The sequence below is a fragment of the Grampus griseus genome, assembly GCF_964374135.1.
Source record: "Grampus griseus genome assembly, chromosome: 16".
NCBI lineage: Eukaryota > Metazoa > Chordata > Mammalia > Artiodactyla > Delphinidae > Grampus > Grampus griseus.
Genome location: NC_139010.1, coordinates 48,239,261 through 48,264,587, shown reverse-complemented (window position 1 = coordinate 48,264,587; position 25,327 = coordinate 48,239,261). Strand labels below are relative to the sequence as shown.

The 25,327-nt window shown below is 43.0% G+C and overlaps 1 protein-coding gene across 5 annotated transcripts in view; it reads left to right on the top strand.

The window, feature by feature from the left end:
• Nucleotides 1-25,327, top strand: part of SGMS1 (sphingomyelin synthase 1) — a 291,005-nt gene that overhangs the window by 60,098 nt on the left and 205,580 nt on the right. For 2 of the 5 annotated variants that reach the window (XM_082673859.1, XM_082673860.1), the window contains one exon: nt 23,662-23,787. The exons of 1 other annotated variant lie outside the window; for it this stretch is intronic. The gene's annotated coding sequence lies outside the window, so the exon portion shown is untranslated. Of the gene's footprint in view, nt 1-23,656; nt 23,788-24,434; nt 24,509-25,327 lie in introns of all 5 variants that reach the window. 2 more of the 5 variants (XM_082673861.1, XM_082673858.1) reach the window with 2 other exon arrangements.

Genomic DNA, 25,327 nt, shown 5'->3' with positions numbered 1-25,327 from the left:
ACCAGGCTTGTGCTCCTGCGGGGCACCTGCTGCCCTCTCCACCTGGAATACTCTTCCCCCGACCTGTTTGTCCCCTCCCCTTCCTTCAGGACCTGCTCACACGACCCCTTCCAAATGGGGCCTTTGCTGACCGTGTAGATAAAGTAACCCAGATCTCACGCACTCTCTGTCTCCCGAAGCCCACCTTCTTTTTCTCCACAGCACTGATCACTTATCCGATGCTACTCTGGGGTGGTCCTGAGGGGAAGGACTTAATTGTGTGCCCTGCTTCACCCTCGTGCCTGGAACAGTGCCTGTCACATAGTAGGGGCTCTGTAAATATTTGTTGAATGAGTGAATGAGATTACTTGGGCAGTTTTATAGGGAACAAAGGGGAGAGGGGAAAGATTGGTGACAGAGGTGATTTAGTAAGCTGTTGCTATGGTTGCCCTGAGGTTTGATGAGAACCTAAACCAAGGGGTTGGAGAGGAGAAGGGGGTCAAGAGACAGGATGGCTGGGGTGGTAGATTCCATTTGGCAGTGGAAGCGAGGGAAAAGGGGAGCCATCTGGAATATCCCCTGTTTCTAGCTTGGCAATAAAGTATACCAGAAAAAAGCCGTAAGCATTTCTTTTATAAAGCAAATCATATTAATAGGATAAGAGAATAATTTATTTCTGCAATTTGTGTTTCTCTGAAATATAGTTTCTCAAAGGCTGTAAGTAACCCTTGCTGAAATGCTGATTTTAATTTGAGGTCAAGTTTCCTAAAATGTTTTGAAAGCTAGCCATGCAGGGAGGCTTTGGCCTCCAGGGAGTTTATAACTTCAGATAGAGAGGTTTTTCTATATCTGGCAGCCAAACTGGAGTTTCTGAAGGTCTGAATGCTTAATTAGCTTTTTGGTATCATTAGTCAGTAACAATTAATATTTCAGATATGAAGTTTAGAGTTCTTCCTTTTAATAACTCTTTCCTTATATAAGGATGGCCTCTGAAGCAAAGGCCTCAACCGCATCCTTTGTTCCACTAGTGCCACTCTGGATTTGCCCATGAGCTCCAGTAATTGGCATCTTCTAGGTGACTGGGATAAGCAGCTTATTTACAGGCCAGGCCCTGCCCTGTTTCTTTAAGGCCTGGAGTCAAGAAGATCATCGTCCAGCCTTGAAATTCTGTATTCTAACTCTGGGTTTGGTAAAAAGAAAGCAGGAGATCTGAATGTACCGATGTGGAAGGATGTCCATGACATACTGATGAGTGAAAAAGGCAACTTTTAGAACATGTTGTGTGTCTAGAGTAAGAAGGATACATAGTGATCTGATTTGTTAACAGTTGGGGGGAGTAGAGGGGAAGGACTCTCACTTCTTCACTTATATTCCTTGGAACTATATTTCATTTACTCATTTGACTTGTATAATCTTAAAAGGAAAGCAAGCAGAGAGTCAGTGGTTCTGTGGTTCTCTAAGTGGGCTGTGCTGGGGGCAGCCGTCTCACATGTCCCCCCGGGGTCTTCCTGCGCCCACGCTCCCATGGCCGCAGTTGGCTTGGTCTGAGTGGTGGCTGCCCTCCTGGAGGAGGCGTACGCCTTCTGGTTTCTCATACCCGCCAGCTGCAGCCGTTTGCTCTCCATGCCTGATGCCACTGGCATTTGGGTTTACAATCTCTATTTTAAAATTAAAAAAATAAAGGAGGTGCTTAAAAATCCTTAACATTTAAACCTTTCATTAGTTTAAGCTTGCTTCTTTTCGACGTAGCAGGCCTTACTGAGGTTTTGGTGGTCCCTGATTGACAGACCAGCACAGCTTGGCCATGTGTGTTTACTGACACGTACACCATATGATGTGCATCTGTTTGACACCGCCAAGCGAGTGATGTTATCTCTCTATGTCTTGAATGAGGTCAGAGGTGTGACTTATTTTCATTTTTTCCCACAGTCCCTCAATTGGGGTTGTTTCTACCATAACTTGTTAGTGTGACTTGTGCCTCTACAGTTCCTCAGTTGCTGGGGGTTGGACAGCCGAGGATGTGGAAATCAGGATAGAGATTCTGAACTTCCACCAGCTGTGCTCTGAGACCCCCTCCTCTCTGTGCTTCTTGCTAAGTCTCTGCTTCTCTCTGCAGGTTCCAGGGATGACTCAAGACCTTTTAAGTTCTTCCAAGCCTAGTCCCTAGAGCAGACCTGTGCTCGGCTGTCTCCTGGCCTTAGCTGTTGCTTCTTTGCCACTCGTAGGGCACACCAACTTGGACTGGCATTTAGGGGTAAGGTGGGGTGTGAAATGTGTGGTTGTGCTGATGTCACTCTTTTTTCATCCTTGCCTTATGTGACCTGGCAGCTCTTGGGAGGGACATCTCTGCCCATCTGTTGTCTGTCTCTTAGGCTCTGTCAGTGGGAGCCCTGTCTACCTGGGACAGCCCCCAGAAGTTGAGGTGGCCTTTTTTCACCTTTGTTGGAGGTTCTTAGTTCTAGTGTCCTAAGGAGGTCTCGATCATTTTTCCTGAGGTATCTGTTGGTTTCTCATGCAGATTCGAGTCTTCATGGCCCATCCTACTTCACCCAGAATTCCAGAGAGTTTATACATTAGGTTGCTTAAGCTGTAATTGTCTTGAGAATTCTTGATTGCGACACCCAGAAGGATAGTGAAGGTTGTATAATTTTTTCCCATATCCTTTTTCGGAATCTTTCTACTTTCTTCCTTCAGCCCTACCTTTGCTTCTTTTACTCTAATGAGTGCTGAAGTATATAACAAAGAATGAAAATACTAACTTTTCTAAGGATTCTTCCATTTTAATAGAAGGGTCTTAAAGGCTTTAGGAATCAAAGCTCTGCATCTTAAGCACCTCGTGACCAATGGTGAGCCAATATTTATGACCAGGTATGTTGTAGGGTAGCTCGTAAATCACCCACGTAGGCTGGCGACACTGTAGGATGTTGCAGCAAGTGGTGCCTAGGTTGTCCGTGGAGAATAGTGGTAGGTGTGGAGAGACCAAGAGGTGGAAGACATGCCAGGAGGACTTTTGTATGTTGTACCAAGACCCTTATCTCCTTTGCTGTTTCCAGTCACCTTGTGACATCCCTATATCGAGGCCTATCAGAATCATTTCATCTGTTGCTCTGAGCATACCCATACATTAAGATAAAGACTAACAAATGGAACATCAGCAGCTTAATAATTAAGAAAATACGCCTTTGCTAGCTCTTTCTACAGGCTCCAGACGCACAGGACCAGCGGCCATGGCTCACGGGCCCAGCCGCTCCGCAGCACGTGGGATCTTCCCGGACCGGGGCACGAACCCGCATCCCCTGCATCGGCAGGCGGACTGTCAACCACTGTGCCACCAGGGGAGCCCCTTTGCTAGCTCTTTGACCTATAAGATAACCTGTACAAGAAGAGTAGCTTTAGGCTTTTTAGTGAGTGACACGAATTTAACGCATGACACTAAGCGCATGTCTTAGAGCTATTAGCTGTCATAATTTATCAAGTCACATACCTAAAAGCTATGATTCAGAGAGGCAAGCATGAATTTTTCCACTTGCCTTACCTTGCTGAGGTCATTTTAAATGTCCTAAGCTAGAAATTGTGTAACGACGTTTAGTTTGCCAAACTGAGAATAAAAGAGTATGAGATTTAGCTTTTGGTGAAAGTAGATTTTTCTTTTGCCTCTACCTAGCAATAATACTGTAATGTAAAATAGTAGTGTTCATTTAGTGAGTGAGTACTGTATGTCAGGAACTGCACTAAGTGCTTTTTATACATAATCTTATCTAATCCACAGAGCAACTCTGTGAATATAGTCCCATTTTACAGATGAGGCAGCTTAGTCACAGAGAGGATAAACACCCTGACCAAGGTCATATAATTAACTAGTAAATGTTAGAGCTGGCATTTAAACTTAGGTGGTTTAACCCAGGTCCAGATTCCTGACCACTGACTCATACCGTTTCCCTTAAGTGGATGATGGAAGCTCACTAGCTAAGGCTAACTGTGATCTAATTTGTGGACAGGGCTAATTTGACGTCACTTAAGCATATTTAACGTTAGCAAAGAGCACAGCACCATGATTGGCGTTGTGGCTGTATTAGTTTCCTATGGCTGCTGTAACAAATTACCACAAACTTGGTGACTTAAACAACATACATTTATTTTCTTTCAGTTCTGGAGGCTGAAAATCCAAAATCAGTTTCAGGGGGCTGAAATCAGGTTGTTGGCAGGGCAGTGCTCCCTCTGGAGGCCGTAGGAGGGAAACCGTTCCTTGCTTCTTCCAGCTTCCGGTAGCTGCTGACATTCCTTGGCTTGTGGCTGCAGTGCTCTGGTCTCTGCGTCCTGGTCACTTTACCTTTTCTTCTGTCTAGCGTCAGATCACCCTCTGCCTCCCTTTTATAAGGATACCTTTGATTGCGTCTAGGGCCCATCCAGATAATTCTCCCATCTCAAGATCTTAATCACATCTGCAAAGAGTCCTTTTTTTTTTTTTTGGCCATATAAGGTAACATTGACAGATTCCTGGGATTGGGACATGGATATCTTTGGGGGGCAGTGCATTGTTCAGCCTACCACAGTGACAAATAGAAAGAATTGGAACTTTCAGTCCACCTGGTAGGAGTATACTTAATTTCAACAATTCCCTAACTGTTCTGCAGGACACAGATGCTAAAAATGTGGAAAAAAAATCCATGGCCTAACAGATTAGAGAGTTATTGTGTAATATATCCTTCTTTAAGGAGATTCACAATGTAAAATGAAGGCTTTGAAAATTCCTAGGACAGAGAGAGCTGCTTAACTTAGTTGAACCCAGAATTCCTCAGACTTAGTTGATTAAAAAAATTTCATTTTAAAGGGTACACCTGTTAACATGTCATGAAGTACTTAGAACACACTTTAGGAAGTACTAGTTCAGTTACTTATTACCTGCCAGTCTTTTGAAGGCATGGAGGATGCCTTTACTGACTTTGTGTTACTTAATAATTTAAACGTACTTGGAATTGATTGGAAAGAACAAAACCTGACAAATACACAAAATTGAATGATAATATATGATGATTTTTAATATTTTAGCTGATAATGTGCCAGATGAGTTATAGAGGTCCAGATATGCTGTGAATTATGATAAGGGAGAAGTTGTTTTTACGTGGAATGACCTGAAGACACTTCACAGAAGAGGGGCTGTAACTCATCTAGCTGGAGGGGAAGCAGGGGGTGCATCCGTGTGGGAGCAAATAACTTAGCCAAAGGAAGGAGGGCTCATCTGGAGAGAAGGGTCAGGGGTTATGTGGATTATACCTTGAATGTCAGTTTTAGAGTTTAGACTTGATTCTCTAGGCCTGGGTTTGACACACTATATATATATGCCCTGTGGGCCAAATCCAGTCCTTTGCCTGTTTTTTTTTTTTTTTGCGTTACGCGGGCCTCTCACTGTTGTGGGCTCTTCTGTTGCGGAGCACAGGCTCCGGACGCGCAGGCTCAGCGGCCATGGCTCACGGGCCCAGCCGCTCTGCGGCATGTGGGATCTTCCTGGACCGGGGCACGAACCTGTGTCCCCTGCATCGGCAGGCGGACTCTCAACCACTGTGCCACCAGGGAAGCCCCCTCTGCCTGTTTCTATAAAGTTTTATTGGAACACAGCCACATCCATTTTACATATTGTACATGGCTGCTTTAGCGCTATATTGGCAGAGTAGGGTAGGCTTGCTGAGTTTAAAATATTTACTATCTGGGCCTTGATCTTGGTAAGGGGTAGCTGTTGAAGAGCTTTGATCAGGAAGGTGTTACCCTCAGATTTACCTGTTAGAAAGCTTATTTTGGCAGCGGTGTGGAGGATGGGTTGGGGAATAAAGACTAGGGAGGGCAATGACCAAGGGAATGGGAGAGGAGGGAACAGAAAGAGACATTTTGGAATACAGCAGGGAAGATGGAGGAGCCAAAGATAATTTTTCAAAGCAAACTTTTAATTTTAGATTAGTTTTAGATTTAGAGAAAAGTTGTAAAGATAGTACAGAGAGTTCCTATACGTTCCCCATGCTCAGTTTTCCCTGCTGTTAACATCTTACATTAGTATGGTACATTTGTCATAACTAATTGTCCAATATTAATACTAAAGCCATGTTTTATTCAAAATTCCAAATATCCCTGTTCTGTTCCAGGATCCCATTCAGGGTGCCATATTACATCTAGTTGTCACGTCTCCGTAAATTCCTAGACTGTTAGACTATGGCTGTTGCTCAGATACTACTCGTTTTTGATGACCTCGATAGTTTTGAGGAGTACTATTTTTTTTTGTTTTTTTTAGGCATTTTGTAGAACGTCCCTCAGTTGGGATTTGTCTGGTATTTTTTCAGGATTAGTTTGGGGTTACGGGTTTTTATGAGGAATACCATATTTTATCCATTTTCATCGTATCTACAATACATAGTGTCAACATGTCTTACCACGGTTGATACTGACCTTGATCACCTGGCTGAGATAGTGTTTGTCAAGTTTCTCCACTGTAAAGTTACTCCTCTACCCCTCTTTCTATATTCTATTCTTTGGAAGGAAATCACTTTGTACAGCCCACACATAAGGAGGAGGGAGCTATGCTCCACCTTCTTGAGGGTGGAGTATTTACATAAATCATTTTGAATTCTTCTGCACAGATTTGCATATCCTCCCTCATTCGTTCATTCAATTCTATCAGCATGGATTCCTGGCCATTCAAGTTATGTTTTGGGCTATAGTCCAAAACTACATTGTTTTGTTGCTCAAAATTTCTCCAGCTTTGGCCATTGGGAGCTCTTTCAGTTGGCTCCTGTGCCCTTCGACAGGCTCCCATTGTTGTGTGTGTGTGGGTGTGCGCATGCACACGCGAATGTGCATTTTAGTACTCTTTCTGGCCCTACAGCATCCTTTAGGCGCATCTTGTATATTTCTTGCTCCAGCCCTAGAATCCCCCAATTCTCTAAGGAGCCACGGCCAAAGATAATTTTGAAACTTCTGGCTAAGACAGGGCTGCCTCCATCTCTGACTCACAGACTCCTACTACTTGGATGAAGAAGGGAAAGGGGTAGGATCCTGGGAGATGGCTGTCCATTTAGGGGTTGGGCAGAGGTAAAAGTTGTCAAAAGCCGCTGAGGAGGAGGGGTGAGAGGAGCAGGTGGCCCCCAGGAGTGGTAACTAATACAGCCTCCCAGGCTGAGGAGTGTTTCAGGGCGGGACAGTGGTCAGTGTACCTCTGTAAACCAAGGAGAACCATGTTCAGGGGTTGATAGTGCAGGAGTCTGGCTGGAGTGGAGGGGTGGGAAGGAAGGGCAGTAGGAAATAAGGTGGGGCTAGATGTCTTGGCCTTGAAAAGCAGGCCAAGTAGATTTTGACTCTGTGTTTGGTAGGAGGGCTGGTAAGAGTGATGCTTTAGGATAATTAGTTTGGCAGCCATACACAGGTTAGATAGAGGGAACAGAACTTATAGTTGCTTCATTGGGAAACTGTTAGAAACGGATGCCTGGAGAAATAGAAAGGCAGGACCCTTAAGGGACCCTTAGCCCCCCACAGATTTTTTTGCATATACTAGGTTATTTTCATAATCTGAGGAGAAAAAGAGAGAGGAATTCGTGATTGAGCAATCTGTTTGCTTACAAACAATAAGCTTAAACAATAAAAAACCAGGTTGTTTTAAAATACTTAGTGGCCTTGTAGTTATGTGTGTGTCTCCTTTTCTTGGAGAAGAGTCAAAGGTGAACTTGAGCTCTGCCCAGCTTGGAACGTCACACAATCCAAGTTAATGGGATATGAAGTTTTAATTTGGTTTTCAGAGGCTGTCTGCCGTCAGTTTCAGAATTATTTCCTGTTGAACTTCCTGCTTCATCCTCTTTTGGTGGTGGTTTTATTTTAAAAGTTGTGATGCTTCTGATAATTGATGGTGCAGAGAGACTTACTGAACCACAGCCTTGTGGAGAGACTAAGCCTGGGAATACATAGTGTTCATTGGCTGCTGGCATTTTGAACTTGTCACTTCTTTTGCATACGACTAGGAGGATAAATGTTCCTACATTAGAATCTACGTGTTTTATAAAATGGGAAGCGTATTCACCAAATCAGTGGTATGACGTGAACTTACAAAATTGCCCTTTACTCCTGATTCTGAAGTAGAGTCCTATTTTATTATTTAATTCAGCCAGCCTCAAATGTTGTGATTTGTGCATTTGGTTCAATAGAAGCAGTGAGTAGCTCTCCCGTGCCTTGTTTCCACATGAGTCCTCTTCAGGTGAGGGTGAATTAATTTAGTAAACCAGGTAATGCTCACTTGCACGTCCACAGGCACATTTCTGCCAACAAGGAGTCTCTGTTAGGCTCATTCCTGAGCAGTGATACCCACTATGTGGTGGAAACATTTCATTAAAGAGAACTTCCAAGTTATTTATTTTATTTTTAAAATGAGGATAAAAATTCCTACCTTATGTGGTTCTTAGTAGGTATAAGGGATGGAATGCAAGTGCCGTGTGTTCTACGCAGAGTCTGTTGTTTTTTAAAATCCCGTCTCCATGGATTTTACTGCAGTGGCTATTCCTTGTGTGTGTTGCTATAGTGTGCTGTTTATTTAGCAAGAAAATCTTCTGACGCAGGACCACGAGGAAGGAAATCATTTGACCTCCTCTCACATCATCCAACCAACAAAATCATCAACCAGGGACACACCAGCACATCTCTCCAAACTCACTGCTTATAGAAACTTGGAAGGAGAAAGCATTTTTAAAAGCACTGTTGAGCATGGCTGCTTTCTCTGTGCCCTCCCTAACGCCAGGAATTTCAAGTATGCCAGGCACAGAGGGGCCCTGTGATTGCCTTTAATGTTACAAAACTCTCCCTACTGAGGTAGGTTCATGACGTTCCTTCTACACGTGCTTCAGTGAAACAGCTGCCTCGTCATCCTCAAAGCTGGTCACTTCCCCTTCTCTTGATTTTGTTAATACTGCACAGTGCTACCGTCTTCTCCTTAGAGCAACCATAGCCATCAGGGCTGTGTTCCTTTCGCCTCTCTTTTTCCTCCTCTCAGACCGAAACTGTGAATAATTTAACCAGATTATTTACCAGCTACAAATTGAAGATGAAGGTAGTTTCAGTAGTTTGAACACGTAAATGGCAATAAATGGCACATGCTTCACGTTTCTTTTTGGGCAAATGAAGAGGGATGGTTGTATCAGGTCCCCATCCTTGGGGCTCATGGCATGTTTGGACTGAGCTTACGGAACACAGGGCTGTGTGCTGCAGGCACTCCTGCTATCTTCCTGGCCCCCTGTTACACTTTCTATTTTTCCCTGTCTCCTTCACATCTTCAAAACATTTCACCCTCTAAAACCACAAGGTTGCGTTTTAGTTTATTGTTGAACAAAGGATCTATTTCAGGTTTACTTTCCTGGACTTTGCAGTTAGTCGGATCTGATGCATTATCTGTCTTAGCTTTTCAGTAAAAGCTTTTTTTTTTTTTTTTGCGGTACACGGACGTCTCACTGTTGTGGCCTCTCCCGCTGAGGAGCACAGGCTCCGGACACGCAGGCTCAGCGGCCATGGCTCACATGGGCCCAGCCGCTCCGCAGCATGTGGGATCTTCCCGGACCGGGGCACGAACCCGTGTCCCCTGCATCAGCAGGAGGACTCTCAACCACTGCGCCACCAAGGAAGCCCAGTAAAAGCTTTTGACATAAATTTTCTATTAAGGAAGAAACTGAATGTGAGGAAAAGCAAACTCTTAATTGCAACTGAGGATCTATCTTAGAGGTGGGAACACAAATGAAGTGAAGAAGACTCTTAATCCAGCTTTCCTTCGCTGCAGCAGGCTTGTGTCATGGTTAATGTAGCATTTACGTTTAGTGGTAGAAGTATGGGGTATACAGCTCCAGCCTCCTGCATCGGAGATGGTGTTTGCAAGAGTAGGCCTCCCTGTGTGACCCGTGCACCTCGCTTCACCTTTCTGTGCGTCAGTTTCCTCACCTGTGAAATGGGACAATAAAAGTAACCTTCTCAGAGTTATTGCGAGGCTTACTGTGTTAATTCAAAAAAACACCTCAGACACCCCCCAACATTCAATAACCATTACCTGATATCGTTGTTTTATTATCACATTCCTGCAAGTTAGGTCAGTACATGTGCGTATAGCAGACATTTAAGAAATAAATGCATCAGAACCTATACATCCAAATGGGTTATTTTCTTCCTCAGAATGGTCTCTGGTGGAAGGTAAGTGCTGATTGTGGTAGTGCTGCCCGTGCAAGCCATTTTGGGGATGCCCACCCTGGGATTGCCTGTGACGGCTGTAAAACTGCATTCTTTAAATGGCTCCTGTACTGGCCACTTTTCTGTTGCTTGCGTGAATGTGGGTTTGAATTTTATTTTTCTTTTTTTTTTAAGCTAAAAAATATTAGGAATCAAGTCAAATGAAAAAAATGCTTTGGTTTAAAAGCTCGTCTGTAAAGTATGCTCACAGCATGGTCACTGGACCACACTAAGTCAAGTTTTTGGTTGCAACATGCAGATTATTTGGCTTTGCCTTTTGGGAGCCAATGGTTCGTATCTACTTTTTGCTGAAGCGACTGCTCCATGCCTGGTTATTTTGTCCTCGGAACCATCTTCCTGTGCACCCTCTGCCACCTCTGGAAGTGGAACATCACAAACACTTTGTTTCAGGGGTTCACTCACCCACAGGTTACATCCCTACAGAAACTCCTTTTCCCTTGAATCGGTAGGATTCTTTTCTTCTTCACTCGCAGATTTGTTTTTACCTCAAACCCTTTTGTTCTAACGGTTAGCAGTTTTTACAGCTAGATATGTAACATGTATATCTACTCGCCCTGGCTTTTTAAAATAACTTGATTGTCAGGCCTGCTGTGCAGACATGCTGGAGCACACTGTCTCATGTCTTCGGTCTCCCTTCCTCCCGGTGCATCCTCCCCGCCCCGGATTCCAAGTGATATGAAAATCAGCCTCTGATTTTAGAGTCACTCCTAAGTCAGGTTGCCAGCCCTGCTGAGAGTCAGTTTTTCCAGCTGCACGTTGTAATGGAAAATGTTTGTCTTGAAACATTCACTGCTCTGCAGGAAGTCAACACTTGGTCTCCAAGATAGTTTGGGTGCTGATGTAACTCTCCTGTGCTATCTGGATTGTAGCAGATCAGATGTGGATGCCTAATGTCACTTGTGTCCTGTAGACACTGTATGTGGGTGGGGAAATGGGTTCGAGTCTAGACACTGCTGGCATTGCCTTTGGTCTGAAAAGCAGGGAAGTTGCATGTTAAAAACAGTAAAAACTGGGAGATTAGAAAAAACATTCCTTTTTCTTTTTTCGCCATTGGCATTACATTGCAACAACCCAAACCTCCAAAACTTGCTTGAATGGTTGCTGAAAAATAAAAACCAATTAACAATGAAGATTTGGGGCTTTCTGCATAATATACATCATTGTGATATATATAATTTATAGATAGCTAGCATTTTATATTTTATGTATAATATATGGAATATGTACATATAATATACGTGTTATATACATAATATACATATATAGTTTTATATCTATATTAAATATATATAGCTTTTCTGCTTTCTCACAAACTTTTCTTTATGGCCCTTAAAACAATGTTTTTGGTTTTTAACCATTTTACTTTGACTCGTGTCATTTATAAATCCTCACTCTTTTGACCTTTATTTTTTATGGACAAATATGCCTATTTCTTGCTCTAGCCCAGATTGTTGAGATTATAGAAATTGTAGTTTCTCTTCTCTTTTCTTAGTCTTTCATGTGTCTCGTAGTCTTTTCTTAAACAGATGTCTAAGAATTAAATGAGTAGCAGCACTTCAGAACAGTGATTTGTAAATACATATGTGCATCGGATCTTTGTGAACTTATAAAAATAATTTTAAGGGGAAGATTAAATGTACTTCCAGCCATTTTAGACACACAGAACCCGGAAAATTTTGTTTATACCCCTGTCTTGGATGAAGTGCAAGTCTTTGAAGAATGAAAAGCGGAAGTTGTAGGGTGTGGTTGTCTTCAGCTTTCTTTCCCACAGGGTCTAATTTGGTTGCTGGAACTTCGAAGCTGTGCCTTGAAAATCTGATGTTAGTGGTGGTGGCTACGGGAAGATATTAAGAAAAAAATAACAGTTCCCACCAGGGTGATTTTAGGCAAAGGTGTGAGACACGCAGCCTTTTCCACGCCTGGATGCCAACATCTCGAACTTTTCCTATTAAAACCTGTTTGTAGGAAAGAATCAGAAACTCTCCTTGAAGTGAAATAACTGTCAGTTTTAGTGCCTTTGTCCTGGGAGATTTGTATTTTGTCAGACAGGAAAATGTCAGCTCCAGGAATAAAAGTCCTTTTTTTAGGTGGATAAGTCCGACAGTTTGGTCCTAGTCATGACTTTCGAAGGCTGTCCTCTGGTTCTCTTGGTTGAATATGAAACAAGCCTTTTTCCCCTGCCAAAACCTCCCAAGAGTGGATGGCTCTATTACAGTTTCAAGGATCTTGGCCCCATCTCCTGGCCTTGAATCCAAGTCTGGCAACTTACTACAGCTCTGTGCACTTAGAGTATGACAGATGGAGCTAGGTGGTCCCCATTCCCACAGCCGAGGGAAGTTCTGGGAGGGGCTGAAGATCACTGTATAGGCAGAGCTCTGAAGGGTCAAATTAATGCCCCTCGTGAGGACGTTAGGGGATGTAAGGTACTTAATCTCCAAAGAAAGGTGAAATTATATTGATGTGCCATACTTTACAAGGCAGGAAAGTTCAAAACCTTTAGGAAATATTTTCAATAGCAGGAGTTTTCTTGTTGCTTGAATTAAGTTGCTACAAGAGGTAAAAATTGCAATAAGTGCTGTTATTTGGGAAATCAGAGACATATGATAATGTTTTGCTGTATTAAGTCTTTACAGGTGTAGCAGCATAACTCTTATAAAATTTAACTGGATTGGAAAGCAGAAGCTATGGAATCAATGCTTTTGGTCTTTTCTTCTTCTGTGCCTGCAACCCCCATATATTCAAATCTTCAGTCTCTCTTAAGATCTCCAACCGTGGTTGGTCCAGCTCCCTTGCAGAGTTTCCGGTTGAATGTGTCCAAAGCACTTTTATCACAGCTGCATCTTGGTCTTCTCCCTTTCTCTCATCCTCTATATTCTCTCCCAAACCGAGTCACTGTTGATTCTGTCTCCAAAAAGTATCTGAAATCCACCAACTTCTCCCCAACTCTTTGCCACCCTGCTGGTCTGGTCACTTGGGTGACTGCAGTCACTCTTCTACATTTACTGGGATTCTTTCCCATCCTCTTTCTGAAATGAAAATCTGCTACCCCCCCCATCCCCCCCCAAACCCAACCCAAAACAAAACCGGGAAACAAATAAACTGGCATCACCCACCCAGCTTTCCCATGATGCCCATGATCTTCAGTTGAAATCAGGAGTCCCACGTGACCTGGCTATTGCCGGCCTGCCCCGGTCCTCCCCATTCCCCCTCTCCCTGTCCGTGGTCCAGCTATGATTGGCTTGGTTTCAGTTCCTCAGAAATAGCATTCACTTATACTTTCCTCCCCACTTCTTAACATTTTGTGGACTCCTGTTTTTTCTTTGGTTCTCCCCTTAAAATACCATTTTGTTAGGTAAAGCCTTAGGTTAGAGAGCGTCTTCTTTTATTTATTTCTTTATTTGGCTGCGTCGGGTCTTCATTGCAGCACCAAGATCTTTAGTTGCGGCATGTGGGATCCAGTTCCCTGACCAGGGATCGAACCCCGGCCCCCTGCATTGGGAGCGCGGAGTCTTAGCCACTGGACCACCAGGGAAGTCCCAAGACAGTCTTCTTGCATCATGTCCATCCCATTGGTAGATTTATCACTCTTGGTATATCCCTAGTACCTAGCGTAGGGTCTGGCATATAGTAGGCACTTAATCGTATTTGTTGAATGAAGGAAAGTAGTGGTGTTTACAAACAGGTTAAGTGCTTCTGAATCTGAGGTGTGGCATGTCTGGTCTGTGTGTGCACAGATGCCACCCCTTTTCTCACCTGTGCTCGAGGCAGACACTGCTCCTCTGTTTTTTGTTTGTTTGTTTGTTTGCGGTACGCGGGCCTCTCACTGCTGTGGCCTCTCCCGTTGCGGAGCACAGGCTCCGGACGCGCAAGCTCAGCGGCCATGGCTCACGGGCCCAGCCGCTCCGCGGCATGTGGGATCCTCCCGGACCGGGGCACGAACCCGTGTCCCCTGCATCGGCAGGCGGACTCTCAACCACTGCGCCACCAGGGAAGCCCGACACTGCTCCTCTGTTACGACTCCCTTCCCCTGGGCTGGCTTTCTTAGCTGCTGTCTAGGCAGCTGTTTCTGCTCTGCTGGTCCCTCTGAATTGGAATGTGGCATGAAACCTCTGCCATTTCCAGTCTAGCAGAAAAAGGCATAGCATTCCAGATGTGTAGGTTCTTGTCTCTAGACATTTGTGGAAACTCGTTGTGCCTTAGTTTGCGTGCAGTCTGATGCAAGTAATCAGATGGTAATGTAAGATATGCTTTCATGAAGATAGAGTAAGAAACACTGAAAGATTCGTAAAGCTTATCCAAATAAAACGTTGTATAGTTACATTCAGTGTGCTTTGTATAACAAATACTCATCTTGTGATCAGGCACTTATGTGGAGAATAAAATGTAATTTTTTAATGCATGTAAATACAAGTTTTAATTGCAAGCTTACCATATCTGTATATGAGTCCTTTACAACAGGGACTCTAATTTTCTTTCAGAATTAAGTTATCTCTTGTTAAGTTTTTATTTCGCTAGTGAAAAATACATTTCAAGGAGATAGAGTGTAAAAAAAAACATCACGAAGATGCTAGTTTTTTATTTCGTTTACTGTCATTGCGTGGCAGTGTTTCATAAAGTTTCCCCATGGGTCACCTGTATCAGGAGCACCCGGGGTTGGTTAAATGGCACATTCCTGCCTCCACAACTTAACTGGATCAGACTTTCTGAGGCCTGGAAATCTGCATTTTAAATAAGCTCTGAAAGTTTGAACACCACAGCCATATAATACCTAGTATATAGTGTGGCATTAGTAAATATTGAGTAGGATCTATAAAAGATGTCTCATTCACTGACCTCTTCAGTCTTGCCTGAGTGTAACAGTGACATCAGAAAATATACCGCTGCCAGTGCTGTCCAGTAAAAGGTGAAGATATTGATGGTGGCCGAGGTTGAAACCAGTCAATGACCTTATGCAACCAGAGCACCAAAGATCAACAAGGGCATTGTTCCCAGAGGCTTAAACACACTGGCCCCCTGGGCACAATGGTCCTTTGATCACAGCTGACATGGGCAGAAAGGAGCCAGGCAAGGCTCTGGTCCCCTTGGTGCCTAGTGAGGGCCAGTCCTGCGGTGAAGGGGCAGTGCTTCTGGTCTAGTTCTCTGGAGCGGCCCAGCAGGGTTAGGCTGGCAGTGGCCTTTACCTTCAACAAGACTCCCTTATTTTCTGCCCTCCCTGACTGCCCAGGATGCAAGGAGAAAACTTGCCCCTAATCGGAAGGCAGAAACAATAACAGCATTTTAAAGTTGGCATTGCTGAGTGTGTAGGATGTGCTTTACTTGCAGTAGATCGTGTGATCAGCTTAAAGGAGGGGCAGTCCAGTGTGCTGGTGAGAGAGCATTTCACAACAAACTTTAACCCTGGACTGGACCCATGGGAGAGGTTATAGCTGTCTCTCTCCAGTTCCTATCCAGTTCTTGCTCTGCACCTTTAGCCTTCCTTGATCTCCTTCGACCCTTTATGGTACTTAGAGCTTGCACAATTCCGTATCCAGATTAATAACTGTTTTCTGCCATTTCGTAAGTCTTCATTCTGTCCCACCAAAAAGAAACAGATTCTCAGGGGGTGATGGTGTCCTCCCCACCACCCCGCCCTCCCGGCCCTGGCATTTAGAAACCTGTAAGGACATTCGTGGTTGTCACAATGATGAGGGGTGTCTATATTATTAAGGTTGAACATCCCGAGGGTGTGGATGCTAAACGCCCCTTGGTCCTTGGGACAGTCGCACACAGTGAAGGATTGTCCTGTCGAGAATGCTGATGCACCGCCACGAGAAACACTGGAGCTCTTTGGGTTTGCCTGCATCTTGTTCAGTGCTTCCTTGAGAACAGACCCAGCATTTATCATCTGATGAATCTGCACGGCTTAATAGATGCAGTACGAGCTAAGTTACTTACTGGGAAAATAAACAAATGGTTGCAGCCATCTTCCTGGCTGGCAGTTGTGCTCTGACAGTGGAGCCATCACTCCTCTTGGATCCTGCTTTGCAGCTTCGCCCTTCCCAGTGGTACACTGTGGACAAGAGTTACGACCCAGACAGTAATCCTGAACTGCTGCTACTGTTCCACTCAGGAAACACTCTGATGGAACAAGGTACTGCCGTCCGTTGTCCCGCTGGCACCTTGGTCTCCTAAAAATAAACAGGAGAGGGCTTCCCTGGTGGCGCAGTGGTCGAGAATCCGCCTGCCAATGCAGGGGACACGGGTTCGTGCCCTGGTCTGGGAGGATCCCACATGCCGCGGAGCAACTAGGCCCGTGAGCCACAACTACTGAGCCTGCGCGTCTGGAGCCTGTGCTCCGCAACAAGAGAGGCCGCGATAGTGAGAGGCCCGCGCACCGCGATGAAGAGTGGCCCCCGCTCGCCGCAACTAGAGAAAGCCCTTGCACAGAAATGAAGACCCAACACAGCCAAGGATAAATAAATAAATAAATAAATTAAAAAAGATAAACAGGAGATGCTAAGTAAATTGTTACATCATGAGGGGGGTGGGGACAGGGAATCCAATATTTTTTTATCACAGACACCATCCCAGGCAAGTGCTCTTAGCAGTAGGAGGGTTCGAGATTTGGAGGGACGTGTTCTGAGCTCCCAAACCTTCTGGAGTTATTTTGCCTGTGGATCAGAAAGCTACTGTGGGGAGGAAAAAAGTTTTGAACTAAGGATCAGACAAGGGTCCTGGAAAAATTGCTGCTTCATATCAGTCATTCAGTTAGAGATATCAGAGAAGTGACAGATGAATACAAATTTAGGAACACAAAAGAGAGGGTGACATCAGATCTTATTTTAAAGGACTAAGAGTTAAGCCAGAAAGCTTGTTGACCTAAGGATGTCCAATAGACTATGGGATTTGAATATCTTAAAACCGGATAATAATTAGACTAACAGTAAAGACAATAGGAACAGACTGGGGAAATGCAGCTACAGGAAGTTGAGAGAAATGGCAAACTAAAATGAGTCAGAGGGCTGGTTTTTCCCTTCACAGTCTCCTGTGACCAGTTGAGAAACAGTGTGTTCTTCCTTTGACTCAGTGAGCCTACTTCTAAGAGTAATTTCTAAGCAAATGAGTAGAGCTTTGTTCCGAGATTCAGCTCTGAGTATTAGTGGGCACTGTTTGAAACTGAACATTGGAAGCAACCCAGATGGCCCCCCAAAGAGCCTTGGATGAACACGTTATAATTCATCTATACAATGGAATATTCTATAACCATGACAGTGATATTGAGGAGAAATATTGACATGGAACAAAATGTATGAAAAATAGGCTGTAATAGAATATATAAGGTTAATGTTTCAATAAAGAAATATGTAAACATAGAGGGAAAAAACATAGAGGGAAAAAGGCATTAATCAAAATGTTCACTTGGAGTATCTTTAAGTGGTTGAATTCCAAGTACCTGGAATTCTTTCTTAGGGCTTAAGTGCTTAAAATGTTTAATTTGAACATGTGTAATTATTTTTGTAATTAAAAAGTTTAATACAGTAAATAAAAACATGATCAGATTATTAAAGGGTGCTTTGTCAACCTGTTATCCAAGTATTTCAATATATAATTATTTTTAAATCCAAACATTACTGGTAGTTCTAAGAAGCTGTTAGTCCCTCACATTTTATTCTGGATTTAGTTGATCATTAGCACAGAGGAAATGAGGGTTCTGATTATGAGGAATAAATGTGATTGGGGGTGAATTAAAGAGTGGGAAGAAAGAAGGGATATATCAGTATAGTTAAGAGGAACATAGATGAACTGAGTCTAATACTTTAATAATGACTACATTTGCCTGGTTTGAAACTCTGCCTGGGAAATTCCCTGCTAAACATCATCATACACATCATACATCATACACTCTTAGGGTGACTGGGGAACACCCAATAAGCCTAGGCTTGGCTCCCTTGCCCCAGGAGTGGCTGAATCAGAGATGTGAGAGCCTCAGGTGCTATAAGGTTTCCAGCTAAAGGCCTAGTCCATGGTAGGCTTCCAGTTCTCAGAGGTGAGGCCACAGAGCTCCATGAGTGAGTCAGCCCATTAAGAATTTAGGTCTTATTTAAAGGAAATACTTTGCAGCAGCATTTCTTAGAATATACTCTGTGGGACACTATTCTTAGGAGAAGGCTCCATGGCGGAAATCATAAAAGGAGGCGGGACAAATAGGCTTGTGAAAGGAGACAGGTCAGCGTGTCCCGCAGCCCCTACGTCCCCACTTGTATCTCGCAGTTAGTATACTGAGGCTCCAGGTGTCTGGCCTTAAAGACATTTTTTGGCTTTGGGTTAACCCTGAGTTTACTAAATTTAGTTAGCTATAGATTTTTTTTTTTTTTCGCATGAGGATTTTAAAAAACTATTTAGGCGAAGATGGATATTCTTATATCCTCTTTTGTTCAGAGGACCTTCATTCTAGCTAGAGTTTAGAGCTGAGAGCTTTGAGTATACACTGTGGGCGAGGCATTTAGAGAAATACAGAATCTTCTCCACCCATGTGGGGTCTGCTCACTCTTCTGGGAACACTGTAAAGTGAGGCCTAAGTTCACATAATACTGAGCAGTGTCTGTCTAGGTTGGCGATCTGCATAGTCTAGGATTCTGCTTTCGTTGAAATCTCAAATGACACAGGTTGGCAAGAAATACATAATAATGTTAGTGCCTTGTCCCCTCTCTTCTAATTTCCCTTTGGTGAGTATATATTACTCCTCCTCCCAAAGTTTTATTAATAAAACAATGGGCATACAGTATTTCCAACCCAGTTCCTCTTGGAAGGAACAGGGGAGACAGGCTGGTAGTCCACTCTGCAGAGGAAGGGTCCCTGGCTGCCACGTCTGGCCGCTCTCTGCTCTCCCATGCTGGTGGGAGGAGGTCTGGAGAGCAGAGGGCCTTGTGAGCCAGGGATGACTCCTGCTGATGCCCCTCAGGACCTGGGGATCCTGAGGTATCAGGAAAGCCAGAGGGGCGGTGAGGCTGGGAGCTGATGCTTGCAGGGGCACTGCCACTTCCTCGGGCTGCTGGCACTCTGTTGCGGTGGGGACACATGAGCAATTTTTTTTTTTTTTTTACATAAGCAACTGTTTAAGTCTGGGGAGGTAACTCTGAGTTAAGATTTTGATTTCTTTTTTTTTTCTTTTTTTCTGTTTTTTTGCGGTACGCCGGCCTCTCACTGCTGTGGCCTCTCCCGTTGCGGAGCACAGGCGCCGGACGCGCAGGCTCAGCGACCATGGCCCACGGGCCCAGCCGCTCTGCGGCATGTGGGATCTTCCCGGACCGGGGCACAAACCTGTGTCCCCTGCATCGGCAGGCGGACTCTCAACCACTACGCCACCAGGGAAGCCCAAGATTTTGATTTCTTAAACTCCATTGTAGGGCCCCAAACTTGGGAGACCAGCAACATAGAGAGAGAGTATAGAAAAGAGATATTTTCAGTAAAAATTGTTTAGGCTTCTGTTAAAAAAGATGCGCTATAGACCCTTTAGTAGGAGAACGCTCATCTTGTGAAGATGTGGCCAGTGATACACGTGGAGAAGCCACAGAAGTGCGAGTAATGATAACTCTGGACAGTGTGTCTATTTTTTTGACGTGAGAGCGTTGGTGATGCACCTCAAACAAAACCAGACCTCTGGGCGGTTGACTGGGGTCCAGCCCCCCTCTTAGGCACATCATGGAACCAGGCTCCCTTCCTCCAGCCCTGCAGCCCTCACCTTCACGGCTCAAAGCTCAATCACATCCTCCTGTGGCTCCTGTAAAAGGAAGTGGGCCAACCATGGGTTTTGACCCAGGGGATTAAAAAGTTAAACTTTTCTGAGTTTAGCGGAGGAGCAAAGAATTTGTCCTGTTTTTGTCAAATGAGATCCATCTGGAAAATGAATTAGGAGAAAAATATTCTTGAAAAATAAACTTTTGATTAAAACTTTTTTTTTCCCTTCCAAGGTGCCAGTAAAACAAAGTGGAACACATTACCCACAAGGCAATTTTAGATAAGAAACTAAAATTTAGATGCCTCTTCCTTTCTTTAATAATTCTACACTGATTTGGTTCCTGTCACAAATGTGGGTGAATAAGGTAAATGATCCTGGCATGATCAGCAACCTTTATATTTTCTGTCTGCTGAGAATACTTAAAGCATAGACTCTAATTTTGTAGATGGAATGAACCTTAGAAAGTCAGTGTTTGCTGAACATCAGAGTGTAGATTAAAGATAACAAGGACACTCATACAAATTCCCAAGAACCTAACTCTTCAGTCACACCCAACACTGGTAAAGGGATGGAAAGGAGCATGAATATCATTCCTGCCAAGTGGTCTTTTTACCGACAGATGGGACAAAACCTCTCCCTCCCCATGAGTGATATTTTCACTGTGGTGCTCCAAACAGGCACCTCTTCTTAACAAATGTTTGACCTGTTTCTTATGAATAGCCAGGGCACAAATAAAAAAGACTGGACATTTTAAAAAATGATATTTGTTGTTTTTAATGGTGAAAACGATTCATTCAGCAATGTCTGCATGCCTCCCATGACCTGGAAACTGTTCTAGTTGCTGTGGTTATAAAGGTAAATAAGAGAGGCATGAAAACATTATTCTGTCAACTTACTTGGTATATTTAACCTATTCCTTTCCTGTATATACATATTTTTATATTATATTATACTTAGAAGAATATTTTTGTATCCTGTTTTCCTCATTTAATATTATATCTTAAGCATTTCTGCATGCATATAATTTTTAATGGCTGCATACTGTTCTGTTTTGTGGATATTTCACAATTTCTTAAACCATTTCCCTGTTGTTGATCAATTAGGTAATTTTGAATTTTAGTAGTAAAAACATGATAAACATTGATGTATAAAATTTTACCCTCATTTCTAATTATTTCCTTAAGATAGGTTCAAACTGGAACTGGGTCAAAGGGTATGAACACTTTTAAGGGTCTTGATACATGATGCCAAATGCTTTCTTGTATGGGGCAAAGTAGTCATTTCACTTTATCCTCATTTCCTCATTAGTGTAGGGTTTTTTTGGTCTTTTTATTTAGTGCTGATGTATTAGAAAAAATTTTGGATTGGTTTTTCCTGGAAGATCTTGTTTTGGGGACCAACTTCTCTGTGACACCTTCCTGCCCGATGTGTTTTCAGTCATCTTATTTAGGACTTTTAAACTTGATAGAAGGAAAGGGTGTTTATTTCTATATTGTCATTGCCTCCCTGAGTACCTTCTCTGAGGTACACGTTAATATTATACTCATAGTAAAAATATAAGAAACCACATGACAATGCTGCTGCATGTATTATATAAGCCATTGTTAAAAAAAGATGATCCTGGGGGGGTGGGGGGTAGGGGAGGGATGGATTGGAAGTTTGGGGTTAGCAGATGTAAACTATTATATATAGAATGGATAAACAACAAGGTCCTATTCTATAGCACAGGGGACTATATTCAATCTCCTATAATAAATCATAATGGAAAAGGAAAAAAAAAGATGATTCTCTTTCTCAGTACCTAGGGGGAAAGACCTTTTTCTGTTCTTCCTTTAATCAGAATTATGTGGCCTGCCTCATTTCCCTTTTTGCTCTGCCTATTAGAAATGTAGAAATTTTACTGTTCAAGTACACCAACAGCATTATCTTGTGGTTGGAAAATCAACTTCTTTCATTTCATGACTTTATATTTGTGACTTCTAAGTGCCTATGTATCTTCTATCGAACGTTGCCTCAAATCTTTCCTGCAGATGGGTAGCATGTAAATCATTTAATGAAATGAACTGCTAATGATGGTGTGATGATTTTAGATAAACAATTCATTTGGCTTATATCTTTAAGGTTTTTGGACAGAAAATTACATACAGTTTTAATTGGCTATAAGAAGGCCAGGGATTTTGGAGGAAACATTAGGGCCAGAAAATCCTGGTACAGCTTATTTAAACTCTGAAGCTGTGTATGTATTTAGCAACCAGTATTATGGTGTGGCTGGTCATTAATTGAGAAACTTCTTATTTAACTAGCATGCATTAAAGTAATGTGCAGTTTTTCATGGGGGTGTGATGATGTTTGAGGAGCATGATGACTATTTAAAGTACTTAGTACGTAGATGGGTTGTGCTGCTTTATTGCTTTAAAGAAAATAATGAGGATTGGACAAGGAAATTGCAAAGGACTTTGGGAAAAGAAAGATCCTTCCTCACATGTGGGATTGAAATGCACAGCAGGCTTAGTCTTGCCCTCCTCTGCACCCTTCCACACTCAACTCGCTTTGCCAGAAGCTCTAATTGTATGGTATTGTAATTATTTGTTTACAGTCTGTGGCTCTATTAAACTCTAGTTGGCCCAGTCTTGGTCTTCTTTGTGTCGGCTATATCTAGCACAGTGCTAGCAGTAAATTTTTCACATATATGATTCATATTTCTGAAATAGCAGATTAGAAGGCATATTTTAGGCCAGTAAGTATTTCAAAATATCGGCAAGTATTTTGAATAGTTAAGAGGGGCTGGGAGGCATTTTTTTGCCCCCAAAGTTTAATATGTGTTCCTTCCAAAAAAAAAAAATCAGAAAATCTGAACTCCTAAAATCCTACATTTCTTAAAATTATTCAGTTGCAAGCAGCATTTTGGTGCTGAGTCCTGCTTGAATGGGCTAAGTGATCCTTCCTGGGGCAGCCCTTCTCACCTTTTCTCCCCTACAATTTTTTTTTTTTTTTTGGCTGCGGCTTGGTTTGGGAGATCTATGTTCCCCGACCAGAGATTGAACCTGGGCCCTCGGCAGTGAAAGTGTGGAGTCCTAACCCCTGGACTGCCAGGGAATTCCTTCCCCTACATTTTTGTATTGTTCTGGGCGTGAACATCACCCATATTTATTGAAGGCCTATGGTATACCCATCCGTGTGTTGTGCTGAGGATACAGTGGCGATCAAAATGTGGACTCTGCTGTCAAGGATGGAGTTCAGATTCTGGAAGTATTAGAAGCAGACTCAAGTCTTAGAATTTATACAGGGAACTTTCTTGTTGCTTTCCTCTTTTTCTTGTAGGCGAGTTGACACAGAGAAAACCACAAATAAGAAAGTTCGGGAGTCACTGATTTCACTATGTGTGATAAGGATCCTCTGCTATAAACAAAACGAGAAAAGGATATTGCAATATACTTCTTCCTTCTTTAGTCTCACCCAGACACATACTTTGTGCTGTGCTGTGGATGTTCATTTTCACAGTGTCCCAGCTCTAGAACCCAATTTGTTCTTGTGGAAATTTAGTCACTTTTGGAGAGCCATAGCAGTTTGTAAATCACGCCTCTCTGATAATGTTCCCAAGGCCATTATGACTAAATTGGGTGATAGAATGAGATCTGTAGTAGTATGTCACTTTGATGGGTGACATATCCTAACCTTTCAGTGATTTGGGCTTCTTTAAAGCACAGAACACACCTTGGGGATGAGAGTTGGATTACATGGAATGTTGCCCAGTGAAAGTCCGGCGAGTGCCAAAGAAATGCTCTGTGGAGTGACTGCCTGATCCCAAGATTACGTTCCTGCTTGCCTCACGGGTGAGTCTTCTAATTTTTAGCAACAGTCTCCGCTGTCTATTGTGGAGCCCAATCGCTTAGTCTCTGGGATGCTCAGAATCCTCACCTGTAAAATCTGGATCATTTGACGAGCCTCTGAGTGGCTCTGAAGACTCAGTGACATCTGTGAAGTGACTGTTGTGCGACCAAGAACAGAGTCGGCCCTTAGTATACAGCAGCCCCTCTTATCTCTTAAAATGGAAGGTTTTTTTATTCCCTAGCATTTAGAAACACAGGCTTATAATATTTTTAAATTACAGTAGTTCATATTTATTCATGATGAATCCACAGTATATTTCAGATACTACAGATTGCATTCTTCTTGGTCTATTAACTTGGTATTGTCTACTTGGGGGTTTTTGCATATGGCTTAGGACTGAGTCTTGAAGCAAACCAGTACTTAATTAGTTAATTGATTAATTAATATTATTTTACATACATAGTCCTTAGTGCCAAGTACTAGAATGAAGTTCTTTGTATAAATTATCTCATTTACTCCTTACTGAAGACACTGAAGCACAGAGAAAGATCAAGAAATTTGTTCAAGGCTGTATTGGAGGACTTGGGATTGAAACCCAGGCATGTCTGACTTCTAAGCCCAGATTCCGAGCGCTCCTCTTTCCCTTTAGCACGTGTTAAATCGCTGAGAAGAGGACCCTTCAGAGTGGCAGACACCAGTGCTTTATGGATGGCTTTCGGTCTGGTTGGTATCACGTGCCTGAACACATCATTCTGTAGTTAAAGGACTCATACTCTGTGTTAGGTGTTAAGATAGCACAGCTCACTCATGAGCACTGCACTTTATTTATGTTCCTGCTGGGCCCTTATCATAGTCTGTCCTTGCTCTAGTTCTTAGTGGTCAAGTCTCGGAGGAGGCAATATATGGAGTGGTTAAGAGCCCAAGACTCTGAAATTGGACAGCCTGGAATTGAATCCCAGCTCTGTCAATTACAAGCTGTGAAAGATGGAGCAAGTTACTTATCTCTGTGCCTTAGTTTCTCATGCATAAATTGGGAATAATAAATAGTATTTACTTTAAAGGGTTGTTGTGAGGATTAAAAGAGTACACACACACACACACACACACACACACACACACACACACACACACACACACACACACACACACACACGGCACTTAGGGTGCTTAGAACAGTTCCTGGCACGTAGTGAGTATTCTGCAGTGTTTGTGGTTAATAATAAGATGACCGTGTTCTTTGAGCATAGCTATGGGCCATGTCATTTTTGTCTTCGTATTCTGCACAGGCCCTGCCCCAGTGCTCTACACATGGTGGGCTCACTGTGAAACTCTGTTGAAGGAGCGGATGGATATGGACAGGTGAAATGGTTGAAGGCATGACCAGTTCTTTTTCATGTTGAAGTTGTATTTGCCTCATTGACATAAACTATCTTGACTTTAATAGGATCAGAGACTGAATAACTAGAAGAGGTTGACCCAGGCAAGGTTAAAATTATTTGTCAATCATAATAGCTAACATTTGTTAAGTGCTTACTGTGGGGT